Source organism: Amphibalanus amphitrite, unplaced genomic scaffold, assembly GCF_019059575.1.
Source record: "Amphibalanus amphitrite isolate SeventyFive unplaced genomic scaffold, NRLGWU_Aamphi_draft 000217F_arrow, whole genome shotgun sequence".
Lineage (NCBI taxonomy): Eukaryota > Metazoa > Arthropoda > Thecostraca > Balanomorpha > Balanidae > Amphibalanus > Amphibalanus amphitrite.
In genome coordinates, this window is record NW_024881712.1 from 280,089 (window position 1) to 305,455 (window position 25,367).

General features: G+C 49.2%; 1 protein-coding gene across 5 annotated transcripts in view; it reads left to right on the forward strand.

Annotated features, from left to right (window-relative positions):
- Positions 1-11,741, forward strand: part of LOC122385385 (integrator complex subunit 9-like) — an 85,330-nt gene extending 73,589 nt beyond the window's left edge. For all 5 annotated transcript variants that reach the window (XM_043373620.1, XM_043373622.1, XM_043373623.1 and 2 more), the window contains exon 4: positions 11,409-11,741. The gene's annotated coding sequence lies outside the window, so the exon portion shown is untranslated. The remainder of the gene's footprint in view (positions 1-11,408) is intronic.
- Positions 11,742-25,367: the final 13,626 nt, after the last annotated feature.

The window sequence follows — 25,367 nt, forward strand, 5'->3', positions numbered from 1 at the left end:
GGCCATCAGATTTTACAAAAAGTTACGCTTAGTGCGGGCTCTGATTCCTCAAATCCGCCCACTCAACCATTCGGACTAAATTTATATTTAAAAAATCCATTCATGCTGGTTGGAAGGACTGCAAATCGCCGTCTTCTTCCATTTCCCACTCAGAGCAAAGCAAACCAGTAGTTGTAGATATATTGGACAGGTATGTAGTAATGAGCAAGTAGCATACGAATATATTCAAGTAGCAATTACATATAAATACGTGGACCGGTTTCGTCTATGAAAGACGCTTTTTTTCTTCAGCGCTTTTTTCAAAAACGTATGAAAAAAGCGTTAAAAAAAGCGCTGAAGAAGTCTTTCATAGACGAAACCGGTCCGCGTATTTATATGTAATTGCGACTTGAATATATTCGTATGCTACTTGCTCATTACTACAAACCAGTAGTTGATCGCGTTTGAAAGCGCTTTTTGTTTTCATGAATAGGAAGGCTTTAACTCACGAGCTGCTGGGGGGGGGGGGCATAAAGTTGCCCCTCTTTTACGTTTTGTGGAATATCTCTGAAACCTGATGAGCTACGAGCGTGAAACTTGGCATAGCTTCAAATGAATACCTAGGCAATGTTTGAGGAAAGTTTGGTGGTTATACAGTGGAATCCGTTTAATAAATCCACCTTGGTGACAAGGTATTTTGGATTTATTAAGCGGTGGCTTTATTAACCGGAGTCAGTTATTTTCTTTAAAAAGCATGTACCGCAGCTGCGCGTTCCGTTCCCCGCATTACAAGCGTACACTGTACAGGCAAACATTTCTGATTGCCTTGCTTGTTACAATATAAGTGACCAGGGACTCCGCCACTGGTGGGGTCATGGGGGTCCGGACCCCAAATAATTTGACTTTTGTAATGCAGACTAATGTATAAAGGCAGGTTTTAGGGTTGGACATGCCCCCGAACCTGCGACCGTAGAGACCTTAGTGCGGGGGCATGTCCCCTTGGAAGTGACCAGCGAGCGCACACTGCAAAGCTGTCGCAGCGATTAAGTCAACATATCCATCCACGGGCACTCCCCGTCATGCCTGCTATGCCAACGAAGCAGTCGAGCGTGCCTGCTTTGTGGGACGTTTCTCTGAAGTGCATAGTAATTGCGCTATTGATAGCTCTGAACTCCTTCGTTTTTAGAACTCTATTGCTGCAGACCTCTGCTCCAGCGCGGTTCTTAAGGAACGAGTTTGATGCCACATTTCGAATGGGGAGACGCCACTGCGGACTTCGCAACTCCCAAGGCCCTAAATACAGGAACTCCCAAGTGGCTTAATTAAGCGGAGTACGTGGCTCCCGCGCCCCGTAGGGGGGGGGGGGGGGGCGAAACGGCCCCCTGTCCTTTTCCGTCCATATCTCCTAAACGGCTGGAGATATCGCCACCAAACTTTCAGGACCCCTCCGGGCATCAATTTTACACGTTGTGACCAAATATTTTTCCAGAGGCTACGATAGGTTGGCCACAAATGCCGTCATGTTCTGCCATTTTCGACCGAAAAAAGACCTTCGCGAGAAAAGCTGTCAGGCCTACAGCTTTGAAGATACAGAAAAATGATCAAGACATAAAAGGTGTAGAATTGACAGGGCTACAAAACTGCTATCTCAGATTTTTGAAAATTTGGAGTTTTGACCCCCTAAAATCAAAAATGCATTTTTGGATATACAGGGTGTCTCAAAAGTTCGCTTACAGGTACCAGCCATGCTTTTTTGTCAATAATTCTGAATCAACATGAAATTAACAGTCGAAATTTTGCATGGGCATTGGTAACAACCTTCCTCAAGCAGCTTCATTGTTTTCAAGCGCATTCGACCCTTCATGAGCACACAAAAAGGGTTCACCTCTGACCATGGATCAGGCATGAAAATGGAGGTCGCATACTCGGGTCGGCTGAGAAACTCTCTGCTTCACGAGTAATGGGAATGGTTAGGTCGGAAATGACACATGGCAAAGTGTCGGCGAGGATGAGTACAACATGATGGTCATCTAATAAAAACGGTGGCTAAAATTTTTGAAGGACAAAACCATGCGAGACTAACAGCGCTTTGAACGACCCTTGTACCGCAGCAGACTCGTGCTCCGGAAAGCAGCTGAAAATGCAGTCCTAACTATTGAAAACTGACTAGAAGCTCACAGACAGAGGTTACCCAGTTTCAAAAATTGCAGGTCATCATAAAATAAAGACAAAATATCATTTAAAATTGTTTATAATATCTATAACGCTAAATTTTGAGGGAAAATAATGCGAAAATCGTCAATGCCGAGGACAAGTGACCCTCCAAAAGTGTCAATTAATGTAAAGTTTTATCTAACGAAGTTTCAAGAGGCAGATCTGGAGCAAATAGCTTTCTTTTACAAACAAAATTCGGACAAAACCGCACGATGGACAGGTTTTGGCCGTTTACGAAGCAGAACCTCTCCTGAGGAAAACACTCCGGAACCCAGCGAAGGTCTTGGCATTGGAAATGACGAGCGTTCGGGATTTGCAAATTTTGCAAAATGTGTCTAAGAAACAGATGGCCGACACATTATGCTACGATATGCTGCGAAAAACTTGCCCCTGGCACTTCCCATTTGTTCAGGAATGGGGTTGTTTTGAAAAGGAAAATGGTGCTTAGGAGGTCGGCGCCAGTCATTCATGAAGAAGTTAGCGCCAGAAAAGACCTACAAAATACTCACGGATGGTGTCGATGCAAGCTATCGGCTTTCAGGGAGAAGCGGATGTTGCCGGGGAGCTCGTCAAACCTAAATCCGACGCAGAAACTGCGGGGGATTCCCCTACAAGAGCTTGGAAGCTGGTAACCTTTTATCAGCCTCCGGCAGCTGACGGAGTGACGAAAATCGGTATGGGCAAATATTTTTGGAGATACAGCAAAGGGTTTGGTTTCCAACCTTCCGAATCAGTTGTCAAAGCATGCATATTTGTCTAGTGTACACACGGACACCAAAACCTTAAATTTTTGGCCGGTTCTTATATGCTTTATTGACATAGGAAATGTGTAAGCGAACTTTTGAGACACCCTGTATTAGCCAAAAATCCAAAAAAATTGAGTTTCGAAAAAACCGTAATATATGTGATAGTACCTGCCGTCTTCTATCTACATACCAAATTTCAGATCGATATCTCGTTTTTTGGCCAAGTTATAGCGAAAAAAAAACTTCAAAAATGATGACGTCAAATTTTCAAACTCAATGTTTGGCAATTCTAGACCACGTAGGGCAAAACAAAGACCACCATTGGACTCCCCGTGACGAGCTGCATCGAATCGATATCCATTTTATGCAAAAATATCAACTTTGAAATTTGACCTCATATGACCTGACCTTGACCTGATCACCAAAACGTGACCTTAGCTGGCCCCAAAGGCTGCCTGACCCACATAATCGCATTTGTCATGTAACATGGACCATAAAACATGTATCACACAACACTTTCATATTGTGACCCCCCAGTGACCTGACCTCTGTGACCTGACCTGGTATCAGTGACCTCAGTGAACAATGTACCATCGATGGTTTTCAATAACTTACCAATTTACTCGATTTCACAACACATTTCTTGAAATGCCTGTAAACGGTGAAAATCCGACCGTTGACCTGACCTGTGACATCATCGGTTTGACCTAGGTCCAGGGCTGCGGAGTCGGAGTCGGAGTCGGAGTCGGAGTCGGTCGGAGTCGGCAGTTGTGACCGGAGTCGGAGTCGGAGTCGGAGTCGATTTTAGAAACCCGAGTCGGAGTCGGAGTCACCGAAAATCTGTCGACTCCGCAGCCCTGCTAGGTCTGCGGAGTCGGAGTCGGGAGTTGGAGTCTGTCGGAGTCGACAATTCTGCCCGGAGTCGGAGTCGGAGTCGGAGCTGGTTTTTGAAAGCCGGAGTCGGAGTCGGAGTCGGAGTCGTCGAAAATCCATCGACTCCGCAGCCCTGCCTAGGTCAATGAAATTTGGTCACAAGGTAGTTCCCGGGTGGGGCTATCAAACGCCGTTTGAATTTTGAAAATCGGCCGGTAAATTTCCGAGATCTTAGGGGGGCTGAAACGCTCCCCTCCCCCTACGGGTGGTAGGGTCCGCCGGTAGCCCCAGGGGGGTGCCGTCCCGGCATTTGGAGCCGCCCAGGGGCCAATTGCATTACCCGGCGCGATTACGTCACTGGAGACCTGGTCTCCAACGGCTCTCATTGGTCGGTGCTTAAAACGCTGCAACGGCCATTAGGCTGCAAATTAACAGTATGTGTGTGCGCGCGCCTGCGTGCGTGCGAAGCTTGTGTTGGTGCGTGCATGTGTTCTTCTGTGTGTATTTGCATATCCTTTTTAGTGACATTCATTGGGAATGCGCGCAAGGTCCATCTAAAGTGTTTACTGAAGTGCGGAACGTTCCAGTAATGCCTATAAATCGCACATCAAGGTTATAAAGAAGGCCCAAGCTGAGACATTTCATGATCGCTGAGCTCATGCAGTCTTGATCGACGAACCCGACTTGCTCGGACTCGTCTGACAGGAGGGGGAGGGTGGCGATACATTGGGTCTGAACCAGCCTGTCACCGGTCACTGGCTCTGGTGCCGGTGTCGCTGACGCTAGCTACGGTGGCCAGAGACGGTGACGGCTCGGAACCCAACTAATTGTTCATATCCACGTTTTAGGACAAAGTAAGATCGTCTTTATCGGACGGTTGGATTGCACACTGTCTCCAGACGCTGCTGATCGGAACGGCTGTTCTCATCTTATGCCGAGCAGAAGCGGACGCTGCTTGTCGCCCCCTCCAGCCCGACTGCTCTTGGGCCTCCTATAAGCTGCGCGCCGTGTAACACAACTCCACCTCCCTCACAGCCTCTGCATGCCCGCAGTTCAGCGTCGTGTCCAGCTCACCAGCCGTAACTCAAAACCGCACGCCAGCGGCGGTGTTAGTGTCACTGACCACGGCCCCCGCCGCTTTTACCGAAGGCGTTACCGAATCTGGGGGTGCTACTGCTAGGGTACATCGGTCATCCACGTGGTGTGATTCAGCCCCGCATATGTGGCACGTGTTTCCACGTATAGCCTCGGCCCGACCCATTAGTAGCTGCCGCACTATAGTGCGGCGTATAGGCTGACCGCTGGCACTCAGATCCCACAGCACCTGTGCCCGGCTCGGCAGGACCCCTAGGTACTGGTTGACCTGACCCGACCTGGCCTAAATGCATAAAGACATCATCTGTGATCAAATCTAACGTGATATTCGTGATCAGCGCCCCGAAAAACCCCATAGCAGCCACCCTTTACGACGTTTTAACAGGTCCCGATTTTCCCGACTTTGGGGGCATTGACCTGACCTGGGAGGTCATCCAATGACTTAGGACCTTAAAATTGGGCATCATCGGCTTGCTCTCTTTACGGGCAACACGCTCGTTCTTTCCGCGAATCTCTAGCTCAATCAGGGGCCAAACGCGAAGGGGGGGGGGGGGGTCGTAACACGCCAGGGCTGAAGGAATGGCGTTCGGGGAGGAGCAGGCTACCGGTCCGAGGCCGCGAGCTACATTACAGTTAGGTGGGGCTGGCAGAAGGGTAGCCGTTCCTGTAAATCCATTAAACATAATGAATGTGTAATAGGTACTCGAAGCTCCTTCATTTACGACGCCTCGCCGGGATGCCTAACCCTCATACATAACTATGCAGCGCCGCCGACCGTCGGAGCGCCGAAGTCTCCAGTGACGTCACGTAATGCTAAAGTTTTCGGGCGGCAAAAACCCCGGGACGGTTTTACCTTCTCTATACGGCCTTGGGTAGCCCTACGGGGTGCGGGTTAAGCAGATTTGCTAGGTATCTATGGGGAAAATTCGTGAACAGCTCAAGCGGCCACAATAAGCGGCTGGATTTATTATCCGTGGATTTATTAAGCGGATTCCACTGTAGCACTTAAGGTGACGTCGTAGTGACGTCATAAAGCTTTGTCGTTTTCCGATATGGACTGTTTCTGATGTCGCTGAGGATGAAACACAACTGTAAATGAACTAGAAAGCACCTGCTGTAATATGAAAACATCTAAGTACAATTCCAACTAGTTCCTGACCAATAATTGGTCCTTTATATTCGGTCTCATTTATCGGATATATCGTGAGGAAACTGAGAGTCGCAAATTTATAATTTGACTTCTGACGTCACTGTGACGCCATTTCAAATAGGCTCGACACCAAATTTGGACACAACCTCGGCTAGGTATTCAGGAAGATTTGTGCAAAGTTTCGCTTCTCTATCTCTTCGCGTTGCGACGATATCGTCGCAGATGTAAAGGCGGGGGTAACTATATGCCCCCCCCCCTCAGCGCCCGGCGGGTGGCGCGGAGGCCCAGCGGCCGCCGGGTTAACCCTCGCCGGACCTATTGGTTTTCTACATACGCGCCGGCCGAGGGGGGGGGGGGGGCGGGTACGACCCCCCCCCCCCCTCGCCGTTTCGCCCCTGGTGGAGCTAGCGCGTCGCGGAAAAAAACGAGCGTGTGCGCCGTTACGAGACGCAGAGATTGGTACCCGATTTTAAGGTCCTAGGTCAACCGGTGACCTCTGAGGTCAGGTCAAGCGCCCCAAGGTACGGTTCAGTTTTTGGTGAATAACTTCGCAAAAAATGGCCGCAGAGCGCCGATTTTGGCAGCATCGTGTTCGCCTCGCTCAGGCGCGTCGAATGATATACTTTTTGTCCGGGTCAGGTCAACTTGGGGTGTTGACCTCAGGTCACGGTCAGGTCAGCATCCCCAGGTCACGAAGTTGGTCGAAAGAGGTCATGTCGCATATCATTCGATTCGGCAGGCCTTCCTGAGTCCATTGGTGGCTTTCCCGACTCGCTAGCTCAATTTGATCATGAGTTATTGACGAAAAACTAATATGACCTTGATGACGTCATAAATGACGTCACGCAAGGTCAGCATTGCAAAAGTGACGCATCTGACCTTGCAAGGAGTGCATCAAATCACGATTCTGTGTGCTTGATATAGTTGGAGATCGTTCCCGGCGCCAGAATAGCAGTTTAAATTTTTCCCCATTGACTTATAATGGTGAGGTCACGAAAATGACCTGACCTCATATGACCTTTAGAAAAAATCCGAGATATACAAGTTGTGGGACTCATAATGGATACTAGATCCTGCTAGTTTCATTTCCCTGTGACATCTCCTCTGGCAGTGAGGGCGTTGCGAAGTTGCGACATCTGAAGACCGTGCAGAGGTTCACTTATGACGTCATAGGTCAGTGACCTGACCTGACCCAAAAATGAGGTTGGTGTCAAAAGATCCGGCTTGGATCAAAGGTCAGGTATGCGAAGTTTCAGCTCTCTATCGCCAGCGTGTTCGGAGCTATCGCGAAAAAACCCTATGGGGGGCGGCACCCGCCCCCCCCCCCTTCCGGCGAGGGTTAAATCATAGCATCCTGACTCGTCTGCTAAACAGCCAAACAATGAATCAGAAAGATTAAACGACATGCAGGTCTAGGACCAAACCTGTTTTACGAGACAATGTCTAGCAATGCATTAGATAAGAATGCGTTGAGGAAATATTACTGCAAGCGTGCGTTAATTATAGCACAGTCACGCCTATAATGCACGGCATCCACCAAATCAACTAACGGATAATTTCCTAGTAAATGCAGCTGAAAGCATGTATAAACTACTGTTAAACTTACTAATTATACTTTAAAACAATTTTCCAAAAAACGCCATGTTAATTTTGTGTTTTAAATATGAGGCTGCTGTGCATAAATCGCGTGCAAACTGCTCGCAGACAAAACAAACGGTGACATTTTTGCAAAACGTCGCCGTCGTCGCCGCAGCAGCCCTTGCAGCAGCCTTGGCAGCAGCATTCACTTGGTTATAGATGAAAACATGAGGTGAAAAATCGTAATAATCTTTAAAACCTAAGTGTATTATCTAAAGTTTCTGAAATTGGAATGTCAACCCGATCAAGAAGACATCAGGAGTTGCTGCTGAACGATGAGAGCAAGTGTGAATTAATGCAAGGAGCCGAACAAACGACGCATGTTTATAAATATATTTTCTGGCTGCAGTCGGGTTATTATTTATGATCATGTGCTCTTTCCTTTTCCCCAAAAATCAAGTCCCAACTTTTTTCTTTACCTCACAAATAACCCTCTTTACACACAAAACTATACAGAAATGGGCAGTTTTGCACATTCGTGATAATAAATCACGACTTAAAATTGTTTTAAATACACTTAAAGGGACTATCCCACCTTTAACATGGGGTTTGAGTTGAGATAGCCAAGTTTGCGGCGAGGTTCAGAAACCACTATCTATCTAGGTTGCAACCCCCGCGGCCTCTTGGTGTTGAAGAAATTCGTTCCCTTCATTTGAAAATGGGCCTTGCATGAGGCCCTATCTTCAACATGGAGCGACCGTTAGTGTGACGTCACCTCGTTTAGTCATTCTGATTTAAATGGGTTTGTGCGTTGAAAAATCGCTTAAAACTTGGTCTGAACTTTGTTGTGGTGCCTACAGAGTAAAAAGAATCAGTTTTATGACAGTAATGTGGCCTGGGGAAGGAGGTAATTTTGGGCTGTGACGTCACATATTTGAAAGTTTTTGTTTGGAATATGGGTAGCCTAAGATGTTTAATGAAAAATAAATGCCAGAACCGTGTTCCTGGTCATCCAATCTATAAAGTCGGGCACAATTTAACTGGTTTTAACAACATTTTAGAAGGTGGGATAGTCCCTTTAACATCACTTTTCCGTCATGCAAGAATATTTATGCACTCAACTTTGCAATTTAAGACCACTCGTGCTTAAATTGTTTTAACGCACGAGTGCTCTAATCACTCATCGAGTGTGTTCAAACTATTTATGCACAGGGAAACAGTGTATTAAAAATATTAATATATGCTTTAAGGTGCGATTCCAGGCAATCGCCATGCTAAAGGACTTTTACTTTGGGGCCACAGGGGCTTGGTGTTTTAGGGATATAGAAACTTGTGAACGCATGCTTACACGATAGCAGCACTCTGAACTGTTAAATTATTTTTGTGCATTAAGTGTATGGTTGTGCGATAAATCATTTCATTATTGACGAACTTCGATAACGAAAACATATCCATTTGTTTAATATAGGCGTGCGTTAATTTCGATTAATACATACTTTACGGTGCGTTCACTGGGGATTAACCGTGCGTTAATTCGAAGGTAGCCGTGCAGTGATGACTTTCTCAACTGAAGTTTCTCGGAAGGGTCATTGACTTTATTCGAAGATTTCCATAAAAGGCCCTTTTAGTGTCATGGACTAAGTTTAATTTTAATTCAAATTGGCACCGTTAAGCATGTATTAATTAGTTAAACACATGGTTTCCGTGCATAAATGGTTTTAACGCACTCGTGGATGGAATGGAGCACTCGTGCGTTAATGCACTCGTTTCACTCGTGCATTAACACACTCGTGCTCCAATCCATCCACGTCGTGCGTTAAAACCATTTACACACGGGAAACCATGTGTTAATATATATTAACCCGCGCCCCGTAGGGCTACCGGCGGACCCTACCACCCGTAGGGGGGGGGGGGCCGTATCGGCCCCCCCCCCTAAGATCTCGGAAAGTTACCGGCCGATTTTCAAAATTCAAACGGCGTTCGATAGCCCCACCCGGGAACTACCTTGTGACCAAATTTCATTGACCTAGGTCAAACCGATGACGTCACAGGTCAGGTCAAAGGTCAGATTTTCACCGTTCACAGGCAATTCAAGAAATGTGCTGTGAAAGCGAGTAAATTGGTAATTTATTGAAAACCATCGATGGTACATTGTTCGTCAAACACATACTTTGCTATCTGAGGTCACTGATACCAGGTCAGGTCACAGCGAGGTCAGGTCACCGGGGTCACAATATGAATGTGTCGTGTGATACATGTTTTATGGTCCATTTTACATGACAAATGCGATTATGTGGGTAAGGCAGCCTTTGGGGCCAGCCTAGGTCACGTTTTTGTGAAGGTCAGGTCAAGGTCAGGTCAAATTAGGTCAAATTTCAAAGTTGATATTTTTGCATAAAATGGGTATCGATTCGATGCAGCTCGTCACGGGGAGTCTAATGGTGGTCTTCGTTTTGCTCTACGAGTTCTAGAATTGCCAAAAATTGAGTTTGAAAATTTGACGTCATCATTTTTGAACAGTTTTTTCGCTATAACTTGGCCAAAAAACGAGGTATCGATCTGAAATTTGGTATGTAGATAGAAGACGGTAGGCACTATCACATATATTCCGGTTTTTTCGAAACTCAAAAAACTTTTTGGATTTTTTGGCGAATATATCCAAAAAAATGCTTTTTTGATTTTTGGGGGTCAAAACTCAAAAATTTCAAAAATTCGAGATAGCAGTTTTGTAGCCCTGTCAATTCTACACCTTTTATGTCTTTATCATTTTTCTGTATCTTCAAAGCTGTAGTCCTGACAGGTCTTCTCGCGAAGGTCTTTTTTCGGTCGAAAATGACAGAACATGACGTCACTCTGACGTCATTTGTGGCCAACCTATCATAGCCTCTGGAAAAATTTTTGGTCACAATGTGCAAAATTGATGCCCGGAGGGGTCCTGAAAGTTTGGTGGCGATATCTCCAGCCGTTTAGGAGATATCGACCGAAAAGGACAGGGGGGGGCCGTTTCGGCCCCCCCCCTACGGGGCGCGGGTTAACGCACGCTGAATTTCGTTAGAGCACGCTCGTGGCAATAACGCACTGGCTCTCCCAAATTCGACAACTTCGAATCCCCAGTGAACGCACCGCAAAGTATTTATTAACTGATCGTGCTTTTGCAACATGAATGAGTATTCTTCCTTTTATAGACCACAGTAGATTCTTGACAATTCTAATTATAACCAAACCTGTGAAATGCTGAGGTTCATGTGTTACCCCTACCCTTAGCAATGGAACTTCTACCACATTATGTATTTTGCATTGGATAAGTTTGCTGTTATGACAATCTAATAGCCTCTTTATGTCCAAAATTTGAAGCATATGCTGGTAATTTTTTTGCGCAAAACAAAAAAATACCGACATGCTACTGGCAAGATATGTCAGATACCACGAAAAAACCTGCGGTAGTGAAAAAAATTACCGGCATGTCGGTAGTGCGGTAGGGAAAGTTTGCAACTCTAGTTGGCATACATGAGCTTTGATTCAAGCCGGATTCAAGCGGGACACCCAGCTGCATTTTGATGTCAGCTGCGATGTGGCGCCGTATGTTGCCGTAGACTGTGGCCGCTGACATGTCTTGCCCTGTGGCGCCGTATGTTGCCGTAGACTGTGGCCGCTGACATGTCTTGCCCTGTGGCGCCGTATGTTGCCGTAGACTGTGGCCGCTGACATGTCTTGCCCTGTGGCGCCGTATGTTGCCGTAGACTGTGGCCGCTGACATGTCTGACCGTCCTCAGGGCCGGCTCGGCGATGGTGCGTCTGCACGGCTGGAGGTATGGGGTGTTTGTCGGCGCCATTGTCGGAAGTCTGGCGGCGGCCTTCTATCCAATCGTGGTTCACCCGATGCTGCACAGGGACGAGTACCGCGAGCTTCAGAGCCGTAACCGCGCCGGCGTGCGGCAGCAAGACGTCCAACCCGGTAATATGAAAGTCTGGTCAGATCCGTTTGACCGGCCCAAACCCGACGAGCGGCCATAGAGAGTGTCCATCGGGCTACTGCGCATCAATGTGGGCCGCATAGCTTCGCGTCGTGTCTAGTGTCCGTGTTGAATATATGTTTCACGAGCGAGCGAATTTATTTGCATCCATTATCCCGGTAGACGACTGCAGGGCCATCCTAAAACACCACATACACCAACAACGACAAACGTACATGACTCATCACCCTACACCCAATCCAACCCCGTTTAGGCTACTGGGCGTCTTAAAAAAGTAGAAGTTTTCGTGGTTGCAATTTTCCACAGCCTAGCCGCCCCGCAGCCATGGCACCACAGTCACAGTCGCCCACAGCCGTGGCAAACTGGCACTACTTAACGTCAATTGGCATAGAAACCAGGGATAAAGTCAACCATCAGTTTCTGCAGTCGGGACGGACCAAACTGAATGTTCGGCTCCCACGGGTTAACCCTCGCATGTGTGCGGCGTTTGCCAGCTTCTAATGTGTGGGGGGGGGGGAGGTCGGTTCCCAGTAAACATGCCGACGTCGGCCCGACATCGGCTGGACGTCGGATATGCCCGCATGTTCCGACGTCCAGCCGAAGTCCAGCCGACGTCGAGCCGACGTCGGGCCGAGGTCGTTTGCCGAGGTTGACGTGATCGTTTGTCGTTGGACCGACGGGGCCGACGTCGGCATGTTTATTGGGACAACGCGCCAAAAATATCAACCGGCGGCGGGATTCGAGCCCCCCAGTCGCCGACGTCGGCATGTTTACTGGGACAACACGCCAAAAGCATCAGCCGACGATGGGATTCGAACCCCGTGCCATTTGAACGCGAGGTTAGTGCGCTAACCACTACACCACGCAGCCAGATGGCGAATTTAGTTTGTTTTGTTGCGTTATGCCCTTTCGGTCTGACAAGACCATTTCAGCAGGGCTGCGGAGTCGGAGTCGGAGTCGGAGTCGGAGTCGGTCGGAGTCGACAGTTGAGACCGGAGTCGGAGTCGGAGTCGGAGTCGATTTTAGAAACCCGAGCCGGAGTTGGAGTCGGAGTCACCGAAAATCCGTCGACTCCGCAGCCCTGCTGGGCCTGCGGAGTCGGAGTCGGGAGTTGGAGTCGGTCGGAGTCGACAATTCTGCCCAGAGTCGGAGTCGGAGTCGGAGCTGGTTTTTGAAAGCCGGAGTCGGAGTCGGAGTCGGAGTCGCCGAAAAAACATCGACTCCGCAGCCTTGCATTTCAGAGCCGGAAGGATGATAGGATGGAGACATTGGTCTTCTTGGCGAGCACCCTGGGTCCAGTTCATATAGAGTCCCTGGTCCCATTGCTGTTACGTGACACTTATTGGAAAGGGCGAACCCACAAATGGATTCATATAGCCACTCTTACACACCTGCACCAACGTTTCCCAAAGTGTCCCTTTGATAAGTGGGCAAAGTGACACTTGCCGACTGGCCTTTCTAGGTATATGAACTGGGCCCGGCCCTGGTGAGTTGCCGGGGCTGAGCCTGACCAAAGGATAGGCCGAGCAGCCCCCAAGCACTCACCGCACCCGGCTACGGGCGAGCTCGGCTTACGGGCAATCCCAAATGGGATAAAGTTTCCCGTCCAGTCCGGATCAGGGGGTTGCGGCGTGGAGGAAGATTTGAGTTTCCTGAGGATATTTTGAATACAGAAGCTCTTTATGAAACATGAAACATGTATTTTATATTATTTTAACGGTCAAAACAGCGGCCGATGTCGGTCCGACGTCGGCTGGACCTCAGCAATTGATCTCGGTCCGACGTCGGCCCGACGTCAGCTGGACGTCGGTACATGCGGGCATATCCGACATCCAGCCGACGTCGTGCCGAGGTTGGACCGACGTCGGCATGCTGATGCCGAGATGCCGACGTCACCCCGACGTCGGCCGACGTCGGCATGTTTACTGGGTTGGACCCCCCCCCCCTTGCCGTTTGGCCCCTGATCGAGCTAGAGCTTCGCGAAAAAAAACGAGCGTATTGCCCGTGACGAGAGGAAGCCGATGATACCCAATTTTAAGGTCCTAGGTCATTGGTTGACCTTCCAGGTCAGGTCAATGACCCAAAGTCGGGAAAATCGGGACCTATTAGAAAGTCGTAAAGTGTGGCTGCTAAGGGGTTTTTCGGGGTGCTGATCACGAATATCGTGTTAGTTTTGATCACAGATAATGTCTTCAAGCATTTAGACCAGGTCGGGTCAGGTCAGGTCAGGTCAACCAGTAGACGTCGTGACGGGTATTCGTAGTACGTGTCAACCGCCTCTGACAGCTTCGTAACATGTTACGAAGACACCAAAACTACTTCGTAAATGTTCAAATGGTTGCTAAATTCGAATTCAGGTCCAAAAACTAGCCTAGAAACATGTAAAACTCGAAAAAGTGAACCGAGGTCACCCGAGGTCACCAAAGGTCAATGACCTGACCTGACCTTCAGGCGACCTTGACACCCACCCTAATGCATGGGAGCAATATCAAATCACATGTTTGAACGTTTGAAACCACGAAAAGCTTGCAAACGCGCGGCGCTAATGCGAGCCGACATACGCGGACCAAACATGGTCTCAGAAAAGAGGTCACAGGTCAAAGGTCATTTGGGTCAGGGTCATGAAATTTTCAGGGTTGGTGTAAAATTGATCAATGCGAGGGTACTGAAAGTTTCGTCGCGATCGGCCGCTTTTTACGCGAGTTATTCGCGAAAAACCATGGGGGGTCCATCCGACCCCCCCCCCCCCCCAACTGCACATGCGAGGGTTAACACTGGCGCTCTCAATTTCATACTTGTTACGCTTGATCAGTTAAAAAACGTTTTGTTCTCTATGCCAAACAAACCAGCCAGCGTAGACGATGACATACCTCTGAGCATCTTGAAACTTTTTTTTAGCATCACTGGTCGCACGCTGCTTCGCATTATTAATAATAGCGTATTATATTGTATGTATTGTATTGACTTTTGCCAGCACTCCACATACACCGGCGTGGCTATTCTGTGCCGATAGTCACAATATAAAAACAGGTAAAAGGCGGAATGGGTAAAACAGGCAAACATCAGGCACACGTGCACATCATAAAGCTTGCACTCCTATGCCCCCTCCCCCTCCCACTACATATCCCTATTACACTGAACTATCTTCACGGCACGTTTGAAAGAAGTGGGGTCCAGCTCAACGATACTCACAGGCAGTTCATTTAAAAGTGATGTTGCGCGATATAAAAACGATCGCTGCCCGGCGGCCGTTCGCATAGCAGGAGGTCTCAAAAGGCGATCCTGACGCGTATTGCGCTCGGACTGCTGGCGCGAGTCACGAAACGTAGTGAACAGAGTAGAGATGTTCACAGGCTCGCCATTGGTGATTGCCTTATGGGCTACCGTCAAAGTCGACACCTCATACATTTGTAAGGGGGAGAGAAGTCTGAGGTCCTCCCGCGCGTGAGAAATGTGGTCGTATTTTCTTAAGCCAGTGATCACTCTTGTCGCAAAGTTAATAATGTTCAGAAGCCTCGCATCATTCTTTGAGGTTCCGCCGCCATAAACAGAAATACAGTATCTCACGCGCGAGAGGACAAGACCGTCAACAACAGCTCGCAGAACACCCCGCGGGAGGTAATGCCTCAGGTGACGGAGACCGATCAGGAGGCCAATGCATCGACGGACCACGTCACTGACGTGCGCGTCCCAGGTAGGTAAGGTGGCGATCAAAGATCAAGCCCAAGTTTTTTCACTGTCAGGCCCTCCTGAACGGTCTCCCCACCGACCCGCACGCTGACAGGGGATAGGCCACGTGTGTTCTGTTTGGTACCAAGGAGGAGGATTTCAGTTTTGGATGCGTTGAGCTTTAGACCATGGGCATGGAACCATGACGAAAGGGTGCAGAGGGTGGTTTCCATGCGTTGGATGAGGTGAGGAAGGTTGCGTTTGGTATCGGATAGAAGGATTTGGGTGTTGTCAGCGTACTGGGTCACATGAGCGTCCAGTGCGTGCAGGCTGAGGTCGTTGGCGTATATGGTGAACAGGAGAGGACCAAGGACAGATCCCTGGAAGACACCCATGGTATTAGGGAGGGGATCTGAGACCACTCTGTCACCATGAGAGGAAGATGTGATAGAAACGGACTGAGTGTGACCGGAGAGATAGGAGTCGAACCAGGCTGGGTGAATGTTGTACTGCTGGAGTTTGGTAAGGAGTTGGTTGTGTGGAATGACGTCAAAACACTTGCTGAGGTCCAAGAGGCAAAGGAGTGAGAGGTGGCTACGGTCCATATTGGAGAAGATCTGGTTTGTGACTGTGAGCAGAGCGGTCTCAGTGGAGTGACGGGGGCGGAAACCGTGCTGGGATTGGGACAGGAGGTGATTGTCGGACATGTATGAGAGCAACTGCCGCTGCACCACACGGTCGACAACCTTGGAAGTTGGAGATGACAGGAATTATGGAAACTAGAGGGACAGCATTACGCGCAGCGTAATAAATCAATTTTCATTAAAATCGGCCCAGTAACGGCCGAGTTAATGCCAGAATAAATTTGGCGTCTCCTCCTGGCCGGCGGTGCTCTGTTCCGGTATTCATTGCCAAAGGTCAGTGACCTTCCGGCTCTGATTTCACCCAGTTTTGCAGCGAAGAAACTGAGCCTAAGGCGCGTGCCGTCTGCTCGAATCCGGCCGCGGCCCAAAATGCTGCAAAGATGTGCCCGCCACGTGCACACCGCTGCACGCACCCCCTCCAAAATTTAATACAACAAACAGATGCACGCGTCCGACTTGCGCCCAAAATTTCACCCCCGTAGCCCGCACCGTTCCAGAGCAATAGCCCGCCAAGCGTGACTGACGCGTCACATACATACATACATACATACGGACGTTTTGATTTTTATATATGTAAATAGGACGGTAATTGGATATCAGAGTTGAGTCACCAGATTTGAGAATAGGATGGACCAATGAATGCTTCCAGGTATCAGGGATGTCACAAGTGGTAAGGGAGGTATTGATAATGTGGAGAAGGATAGGTCCGATGGCTTCGAAAGACAGGATTAGGATGCGAATACAGATACCATCAGACCCACACGCACCGGAACGCTTCATGGAGAACATGACCTCCCGCAGGGCGCCCAGCGTCGTGCCCGACACCCGAAACCCGCACGCCCCACACGCGGCAGACGGCACGGAATGTCCGGCGGCGGCCCGAGATCGGACAGGCCGGCCGCGACACGGGGTCCGACATTCACGAAGTAGGTGTTTATCTCATCCGGTGTGGCGGCAGGAAGGCTGGGCGCGCTGCTGCGCTTGCCGGCGATGACTTGTCGTATGACACGGTAGAGGGAACTGCTCCTCGGATCACGCAGCCTCTCCTGAATGTCCTCACGACAATCGCGCCTGATAGCGGACCTGACCTCCCTGTCTAAGTCGCGGAAAGCAGGCGACCTTCCCTCTCGGCGCAGCACGCCCCGTCGCCGTGCCATCAGGTCCAGTGTGGCCGGCGTAACCGCCGGCGCATCGGGGTTTCTGACCCTGACAAGTCGAAGCGGGGCTAGTAAGCTCGTCAATCACCGATAAAAGACGACTGGTAAAATATGTCCACATGTCAGCTACAGAGGTACAAACTAAAAATCCCGGTCCAGTCGACCCGGTTCAAGTCATTTATAAGAGCAAAACGATTTACATTTTTAAACGACCTTGATCTAATGCGAGAAGCACCCTTACGACATATCGGTATAGATAAAAGAGAGCGAACAAAACAGTGGGGGCTAAAAGCACACGGGAAAACACCAACGCGTCGGACAATGTTATCGGAGTTTGAGATCACTACATCTAAGGGCGAGCCAGATGAAAAAGTGGACTGTGAGACATGTTGATACAAATGAAACGATTGAAACATGTCAAGCAATCGGTCTTTACAGATGTTTGGGTCTGCGTCTAAAAGATTACAATTAAGATCGCCCATGATGATGACATGTCCAGTATGCTGCAATGATACTGGAGCTCCAGCTCGCCAAAGTCCGCCTGGAGCGCCGCGGCCGTTCTCCGCGGCGGCCGTTAGACGGCGGCAAGCGTGAAGTACGGCCCGGTAGCCGGCTTCACCCGGAGCCACAGTTACCGGGGTTACATGAGCGATCCGTTCCAAATACGCACTACGCTAATGCGCATCAGCTCCCCACAAACGTATCTAAGGCACCGGTTACATGAGACTAATTCGTTTTATCTACGTCAAACGGATCTTGTTTGGCTCACCCGGGCTGACTCCTCGACGGCCGGTAATTCGCATCACAAACGGAATAGGATTAGCGTACAGTCATGGCGCAGTTGCGGCATTCACCGGGACGACTGAACTAAATTTTAAATACTTATATCATTTGATAGGCTCAAAAACATTTAAAATTAACATGAAATCAAAAAATGAAAACAAAGTTTTCTTGTTTTAAGTCAGTGGGCACTGATTCGCCATGCAGCGACAGCAGGGTGGTCAGAAAAAATTATATATCAAAATATTTCATTCATTTTATTTCACATGCAAAGACTAAACCAAAATTCTAACATTTTTTTGCTATTTTCTACGAGGCAGCCAATAAAAAATGCTTAGTATTTTGCATTTTGACGCTTCCAGTCAGCAAAGGATAGTTCTTGTGAAATACGGCCCGAATCGTGTGCCTCGGTTGCATGAGCGATCCGTTCCAAATACGCACTACGCTAATTCGCATCAGCTCCCCAAGAACGCATTCAGTGCACCGACTACATGAGCAAATTCGTACCAGTAAAACGCCTTTTGGGCGAAGAACGAGCGAGCGAGATAGTGAGCCCTGCACGTGCGGAAGGGCGAGAGGGTACTTCCAACGGGCTTGTGCAAAGCACCCTTCTAACCGGTCGCTAGCGGTGTGCCAAATTTGAACGCAATCGGCCCAGCCGTTCCTGAGATCTGGAAGTGGCATTCTGCACGTGCGCACGTGCAAACGAGGTCCAAAATGACTTTTGCACGGCACCCGACTAACCGGTCCCCAACCGTGTACCAAATTTGAGCGCAATCGGCCCAGCCGTTCTCGAGATCTGGAAACGACCCCTGCACGTGCGCACGTGCAGTAGCACCCTAACCGCAACACATGGGAATGCATTGCCCGGTGGGTGCCTACCTGTATGCCAAGTTTCAGCGAAATCGCCCCATTAATTACCGAGTTACTGAAATGGGAACAAATTTGGCACCTCTTATTGTTGTATTTTGCACGTGCAGTGGGGGTCACTCACATAGATCAAGAGTATCCGACCTTTGGTAGAAGGGATGCAGCTACCCTATCCCACGAGCCGCTGGGGGGGGGGGGCATAAAGTTGCCCCCCCTTTACGTTTAGTGAAATATCTCCGAAACCTGATGAGCTACGAACGTGAAACTTGGCATAGCTTCAAATGAATACCTAGGCAATGTTTGAGAAAAGTTTGGTGGTTGTAGCACCTAAGATGACGTCACAGTGACGTCATAAAGTTTTGTCGTTTTTCGATATGGACCGTTTCTGATGACGCTGAGCATGAAACTGGACTGTAAATGAACTAGACAGCACCTGCTGTCCTCCTTAAACATCTAACTACACTTGCATCTAGTTTCTGACCAATAATCGGCCGTTTATATTCGGTCCCATATATCTGATGTATCGTGAGGAATATGAGAGTCGCAATTCTATAATTTCACTTATGACGTCACTGTGACGTCATTTCAAATGGGATCGACACCAAATTTAAACACAACCTCGGCTAGGTATTCAGGAAGATGTGTGCAAAGTTTCGCTTCTCTATCTCTTCGCGTTGCGACGATATCGTCGCAGAAGTAAAGGGGGGGGGCAACTATATGCCCCCCCCCCAGCGGCCGGCGGGTGGCGCGGAGGCCCAGCGGCCGCCGGGCTATAAAAATGACCGCAAGACAATCGCTCAAGCCGCTGCTGAGATATGGGCCTCTCAAAATCATTACTTTTGCAAAACTGCTTGAACACCCTTGACTTTTCACGTGGCACGTGCCACGGCGGTCACTGAGATGTATCAAAAGTAGTCAATTACGGGGTAGAAGGGATGGGGCTACCCAGCAAAAAAAGACCGCAGGCCATTCGGTCCAGCGGTTGCTGAGATATAAGCCTCTCAAAAGCGTTACAGGCCGGGCCGGGCCGGGCCGGGCCGCTCATACTGAGATTTTTCCGTTATATTGAAAAGACTTCGCTTCGCTCGCTGCGCTCGCTCGCTCGTAATCAGTGACGTCAAACGGATCTAGTTTGGCTCTCGGCCCGATGCGCATTACAAACGGAATAGCATACAAATGTGGCGCACTTCCGTAGCAATAGAGGTGACTGAATTAAAAACTTAATATCTTATGTCTTTTTTGCATTTAATCTGCTCAAAACATTCTCAATTAACTTAACAAAAAAAGTTAAACATAAAGTTGTCTTGCTTTGACTCATTGAGCACTTGCCTCTCTTGATTCGTCTGTAGTGCTGTCAGAAAAATGTTTCAACTGAAAGTACTTTGATATTTTCTTTTTGGTTTTACTTTTCACTATATCTATTTTTGAAAACTTGACAAAATACCGACATATTTTTTTAATTATTATTTCAAAAGAAGCAAATGAAAAAATACCTATTATTTTGCATTTTAATGTTTCTTTTTGAAAAGAAATTTTTGGAAATTTGGAGCTCCTGTAATACGTATCTTGGTCCTATTCGCTTCTAAGCCTCTTTCCCTGCGGATTTTGTTCGGACCGCCGATTCGTATTAGCAGGTGGATACATGAGTCGGTAGTACGCTCCTGATTCGCATTAGCGGTGAATCCGATCGTGATACGTATTTGCTTTGCTCATGTAACCGCGGATCGGATCGCCGATTCGTACTAGCAGGTGGCTACATGAGTCGGTAATGCGTTCCTAATTCGAATTAGCGGCTAAATACGTATTTACTGTGCTCATGTAACCCCGATATGTGACTCCAGCCGGCAGTCCGCGCAGTCAGCTGATGGTTGGGCGATGACAGCAGTCTGGTAGCTCTGGAGTGCCAGGATAGCGACACCCCCGTAGCCCGCCTCGCCCGGCCGGTCGGCGCGGTGCAGGGTGTACCCGGGGAATGTCACCAGCCGGCTGGCAGTAGCGGATCGGAGCCAAGTCTCGGTCAGTACGAAGAAATCGTATTCAAACCTCTTCAGTTGGTCGTGTTGTAGCGACACCACCTTGGGTAGCAGGGATTGGATGTTAAGCATCCCAACCAGTAGATGATGTCCGTGTCTGGTGTAGCGCCGCCACGCTTGTCCGCCCCTGCACCCCCGGCGCCGGGCGCTGGCGCCGCGCCTGCCACGCCGCGTGGCGCGGCCCGCCGGAGGTCGGTCAGGGTCGGAGCGACGGTGACCGGGCGTCCGGGTCGGGGTGTGCTGGGGCCGGGACGAGTGGAGCCGCTCGGCGTGTCGGCAGCCTCGACGGTCGGTGTGGTGACCAGCTGTGGGTGGTGCAGGACCGCATTCCCGGGATGCAGGGGCCGCGGCCGTCACCAGCAGATAGGTGAGTGCCAGGAACAGCAGGTGTCTGATGAGGTCACGGTGCATATTGATCGTCGGCAGCACCGTATAAGTTCAGTCAGTCGTCAGTTGTAGTGTCAGAAACGGTGCCTTCAAGCTGGAAGAGTGCCATAGTGATTCCGATTCACAAGAAAAACGATCCCTCCTTGGCTTCAAACTTTAGGCCTATCACATTAGTACCGGTCATCTGTAAGATAGTGGAGAAGCTCATCCATCAGCAGCTCTCAGATTATCTGAGCCACTACCATCTCTTTAGCACGGACCAGCACGGCTTTATGGAGCATCATTCGACATGTACCGCGCTTTTAACTGTCACTGATAGCATTTTACAAGGTATGGATCGATCTCATATCTCACTTCTTACACTCATAGACTTGAGCCGATGTTTTGATGTTTTGACTACTCAACATATCCACAGGGTGGCTTGAGAGCTCTATCTGGAAGGTCACACACAGCGCGTTCGGGTGGGTGAGAAGCTTTCAGAGCCACGTCACATCAACGTAGGCACATTCCAGGGAACCTCTCTGGGGCCATTATTGTTCAACATCGCCAGCAATGATCTCACCTGTCATGTACCGTCATACATAAATGGCTTCCGTGTCACAGTTGTCCGCTACGCTGATGACACTCAGATTGCAATTATTGGTCCTCGTGACAGGCTAGTAGAGATGACGCACTCACTAGAATCGGTCCTCGAGATCCTGCGCACTTGGTTTCTGCAGCACGGCATGCTGGTCAACGCTACCAAAACTGAACTTCTCCTGTACGGTGACAGACGTCAGCTGTGTCAGATCACTGAATCGCCCACTATCACATTCATGGATCAAATGCTTACGTGTTCGAACCGTGTAAAAAAAATATCGGCGTCATCATGGACTCAACACTGTCATGGGAGATGCATGTTTATCATGTTACAGGCCTTTCTTTCGGTATAGGTACTCATTGGATTACAGAGCGCCAAGCATGTACTGCGGCACTGCCTCAACGTCTGCTTCCTCGCATCATCGACGCTCTTTTCTCTCACATTCGGTACCGTGTTCAGGTCTATGGCAGTGCAAACCGTACCACCATTGCGAAATTACAGAAGGTCTTCAACTTCTCCGCTAAAATTATCTCAGGACGCCGTAGGTCGTAACATGTATCACAAGTATCCTGTCTCTGATTGTGGTTGCTGAAACCCCTCAGTTTATTTATTTATTATATATTATTATTTCAGTTCCAGATTAAGGTAATTGTTTTTTTTTTCTTCAATTATTTGTGTTTACTGATAGGCATCTGTAATCTTCTCTACGAATAGTACTCTCTAGTCCTCTACCGTTTCCTACAATGGAACTTACCATGTAATCCTTGAGGATGGGTTTCCCAAACTTGTTCCTGATGACTCTCCTATCCTACACAATATTCCTATAAGTATACCCCATTTACAATCTGTATCCTCTAAATGCAAAACAATCCTGCCCTCATCCATGTCCCATGTGCTAGACAAAACGGACTTATCAATGGTTCACATTAATGCTCGCTCACTCCACCAAAACTTTGATTTTATTGTTGCTTTTGTTTCCAAGGAAAATATTAAAGTCGATATACTGTTGGTCTCTGAAACTTGGCTTAAACCTGACATCACTGACTGTTACAGGATTGATGGGTATGAAATGATCCACTCCATACCCACTGATAATGTCACTGGCAAGGGCTGTGCCATGTATATCAAGAGTGAAATCTTTCCATACTGTGCAGTGATCGATGAGATGTCTGTATGCCAAACTGAGTTTCAATGTATTAGCATTCTCATTACTCTTCCATATGGAGTCCCATTTGTTGTGTGTACTCTATATAGGTCACCGTCATACCCACTTTCCCTTTTGATGCCATTTCTTGAAGATACCCTTGATAAAGTAGTTCAACTGAAGAAGCCATGCTTTTGGGGTGGAGACGGCAAACTCACACTCGCGGGACATAACATTTATCTGTCACCGGAGGGGGGGGGGGGGGTGATCGGCTAATTTTTACGTCCACGAGGCGCCGCGCAGTTGGCACTAATTATGCTTCATCCATGTCATTCTTGCGTGGAATCTTTAAGCACAATTTAAGGCAAAATCACCAGTTCCATTTCCCGCCCCACGGTGTTTCCACCGGTCGGGCCACTGCACCATGGCGACGGATCGGTGTAGCATATACTGGAAGGTCGGGCACGCGGATTTATGACCTTACCACTATAAAACAGTTCGGAAAAGTACAGATACCTACCTCTTGCTATGAACAAGCATGTGAAACCCAGAGAACATTTTCAGACTATGACATTTACCCATATAGTTGTGTGGCGGCGGGAGAGAGTTGGTACACCGACCTCTGGAGACCAAAGGTTCCTGGCTTTCAAAATTGGCATCTGAGGGCCGCGCGCGACTCCTGCGGGCTTCGTAACGGCTCTATTGGGGCTCACTCAACCTGCCTAGTCCTCATGCTGAAAAGACTGGCCCTGAGCCCTGAGGATTTCATCAGTCTCTGCCAGCCCCAAGACCTACAACGGCTCATGGGGTCCCGATGTCGAAGTATGAGGGAATCTATGCGGGACCATCAGGACGTAAAGTGATCTCGATCAGGACCAACGTAAGGCTGTACAGGAGTCTGCGTAAGCCCTCTGATCTTCAGAAGCCCACCCATGTATGTTTTCACTTAGAGGCCAGATTAGGGCCCTCAGAGACCAGTACAGGGCCTGCAAACTACAAAGGCCAGTAGTTTGAGACCATCAGAGACCGCGTTGGGCTCTCAGAGGCTAATGTGGGTCCTTACTCATTACAGGCCAACATGGGGCCCTCAGACGTCAGCGTGGGGCTCTAAAAGACCGGCATGAGCCGTCGTTGGACCCCAGAGGCCAGCAGAGGGCCCTCAAAGGCCAAGGTGGGCCCTCCTCAGAGGCCAATGCAGGCCCTTAGAGGCCGGCATCGGGTCTTTAGCAGCCAGTGCGGGGCCCTCATTGGCACCTAAAGGTTCGTCTTAGGACACCAGAGACAGAAATAAGGCCACCAGAGACCGGTGTGAGACGCTCAGACGCCGGTTGGGGCCCCTGAGGCCGGTTAGGGGCCCTCATAGGCCAGATGTGGGGCTTAAGAGAGGTCGATGTGGGCTCTTAGCGGCCAACGTGGGCGCTTGACCGCCACTGAAGTTCCCTCAGAGGTCAGTGTAGGACGCTCAAAGACCGGTGTGGGAGCTACATTAATAGCTTGGAGTGTTTTTTTTTTATAGCCTCGTGACGATCGAATAAGGGCCAGGGCCCCATACACCTATGGAGGCCCATCGGTTGTTTGAGGGGGGGGGGCAAATGATATGATGGCCCCCTTTATTGGCCTTTGGGGGGGCATGGCCCTGATGCCCCCCCCCCCACGCGACCGCCGCTGTGTACACATTACACCCAGGCCTCTGAGATTGCATACTAGCTCATGCAAACTCTATGCAGGCCCCGGAGGTCCCACGCTAATCCTTAAGAAACCAAGCCGGCATACGGCGTCACCACCGGGCTTCTGAGGTGCACCGCACCAACCCATGAGGTCTTACTTTAGTGTCGTAGAGCCACGCTCATTTGGCAGGGCCCACCCGCCACTGCCGAAGAGGGTCTCATGCTAGCTATTGCTGGGCCTACGAGAGCCTCAAGTAAACCCACGCTGATATTCCATATAAGATCCGGTTTTACTCGTGAACCGGTGCCAGCGACGCTGACCGCCAAATTGACAGAATGCGAAGCTGAGCCCACTCATGAGTAAAATTTACGTCCTTTGATGGCGCAATAAAGAAAATGAAACATACAAAAAGCTTTCTAGGACTTTTGTTCGATCTGAAAGGTGGGGCCAAAAGATAGTATGGCCCCACCTTTCAGCACCAAAGGGGGGGCCATGGCCCCCGTGCCCCCCCCCCCCCCTGGGACCGCCTATGCGCAGCACACTACTCAGATTCTAACACTAGCACAAGTTTGGTAACTATGCCTTTCAGTTCAATTGCTTTGGTGCGGACGTGGCCGTCCGCACCAAAGCAAGCCGCACTTGTCCACCCCGACCAGCGCATGTAGCCGAAACCCGTGGTGCACTCAAATCAAGCACCAGGACCAGGTCACCTACAGAAAGGTTCATGCGTGCCTTATTCCACCTGGAACGAGCCTGGAGCAGCGGGAGGTACTCACTCAAAACCCCTTTCCAAAAATATCTTCCAAATATTGTACCTGTCGCCACC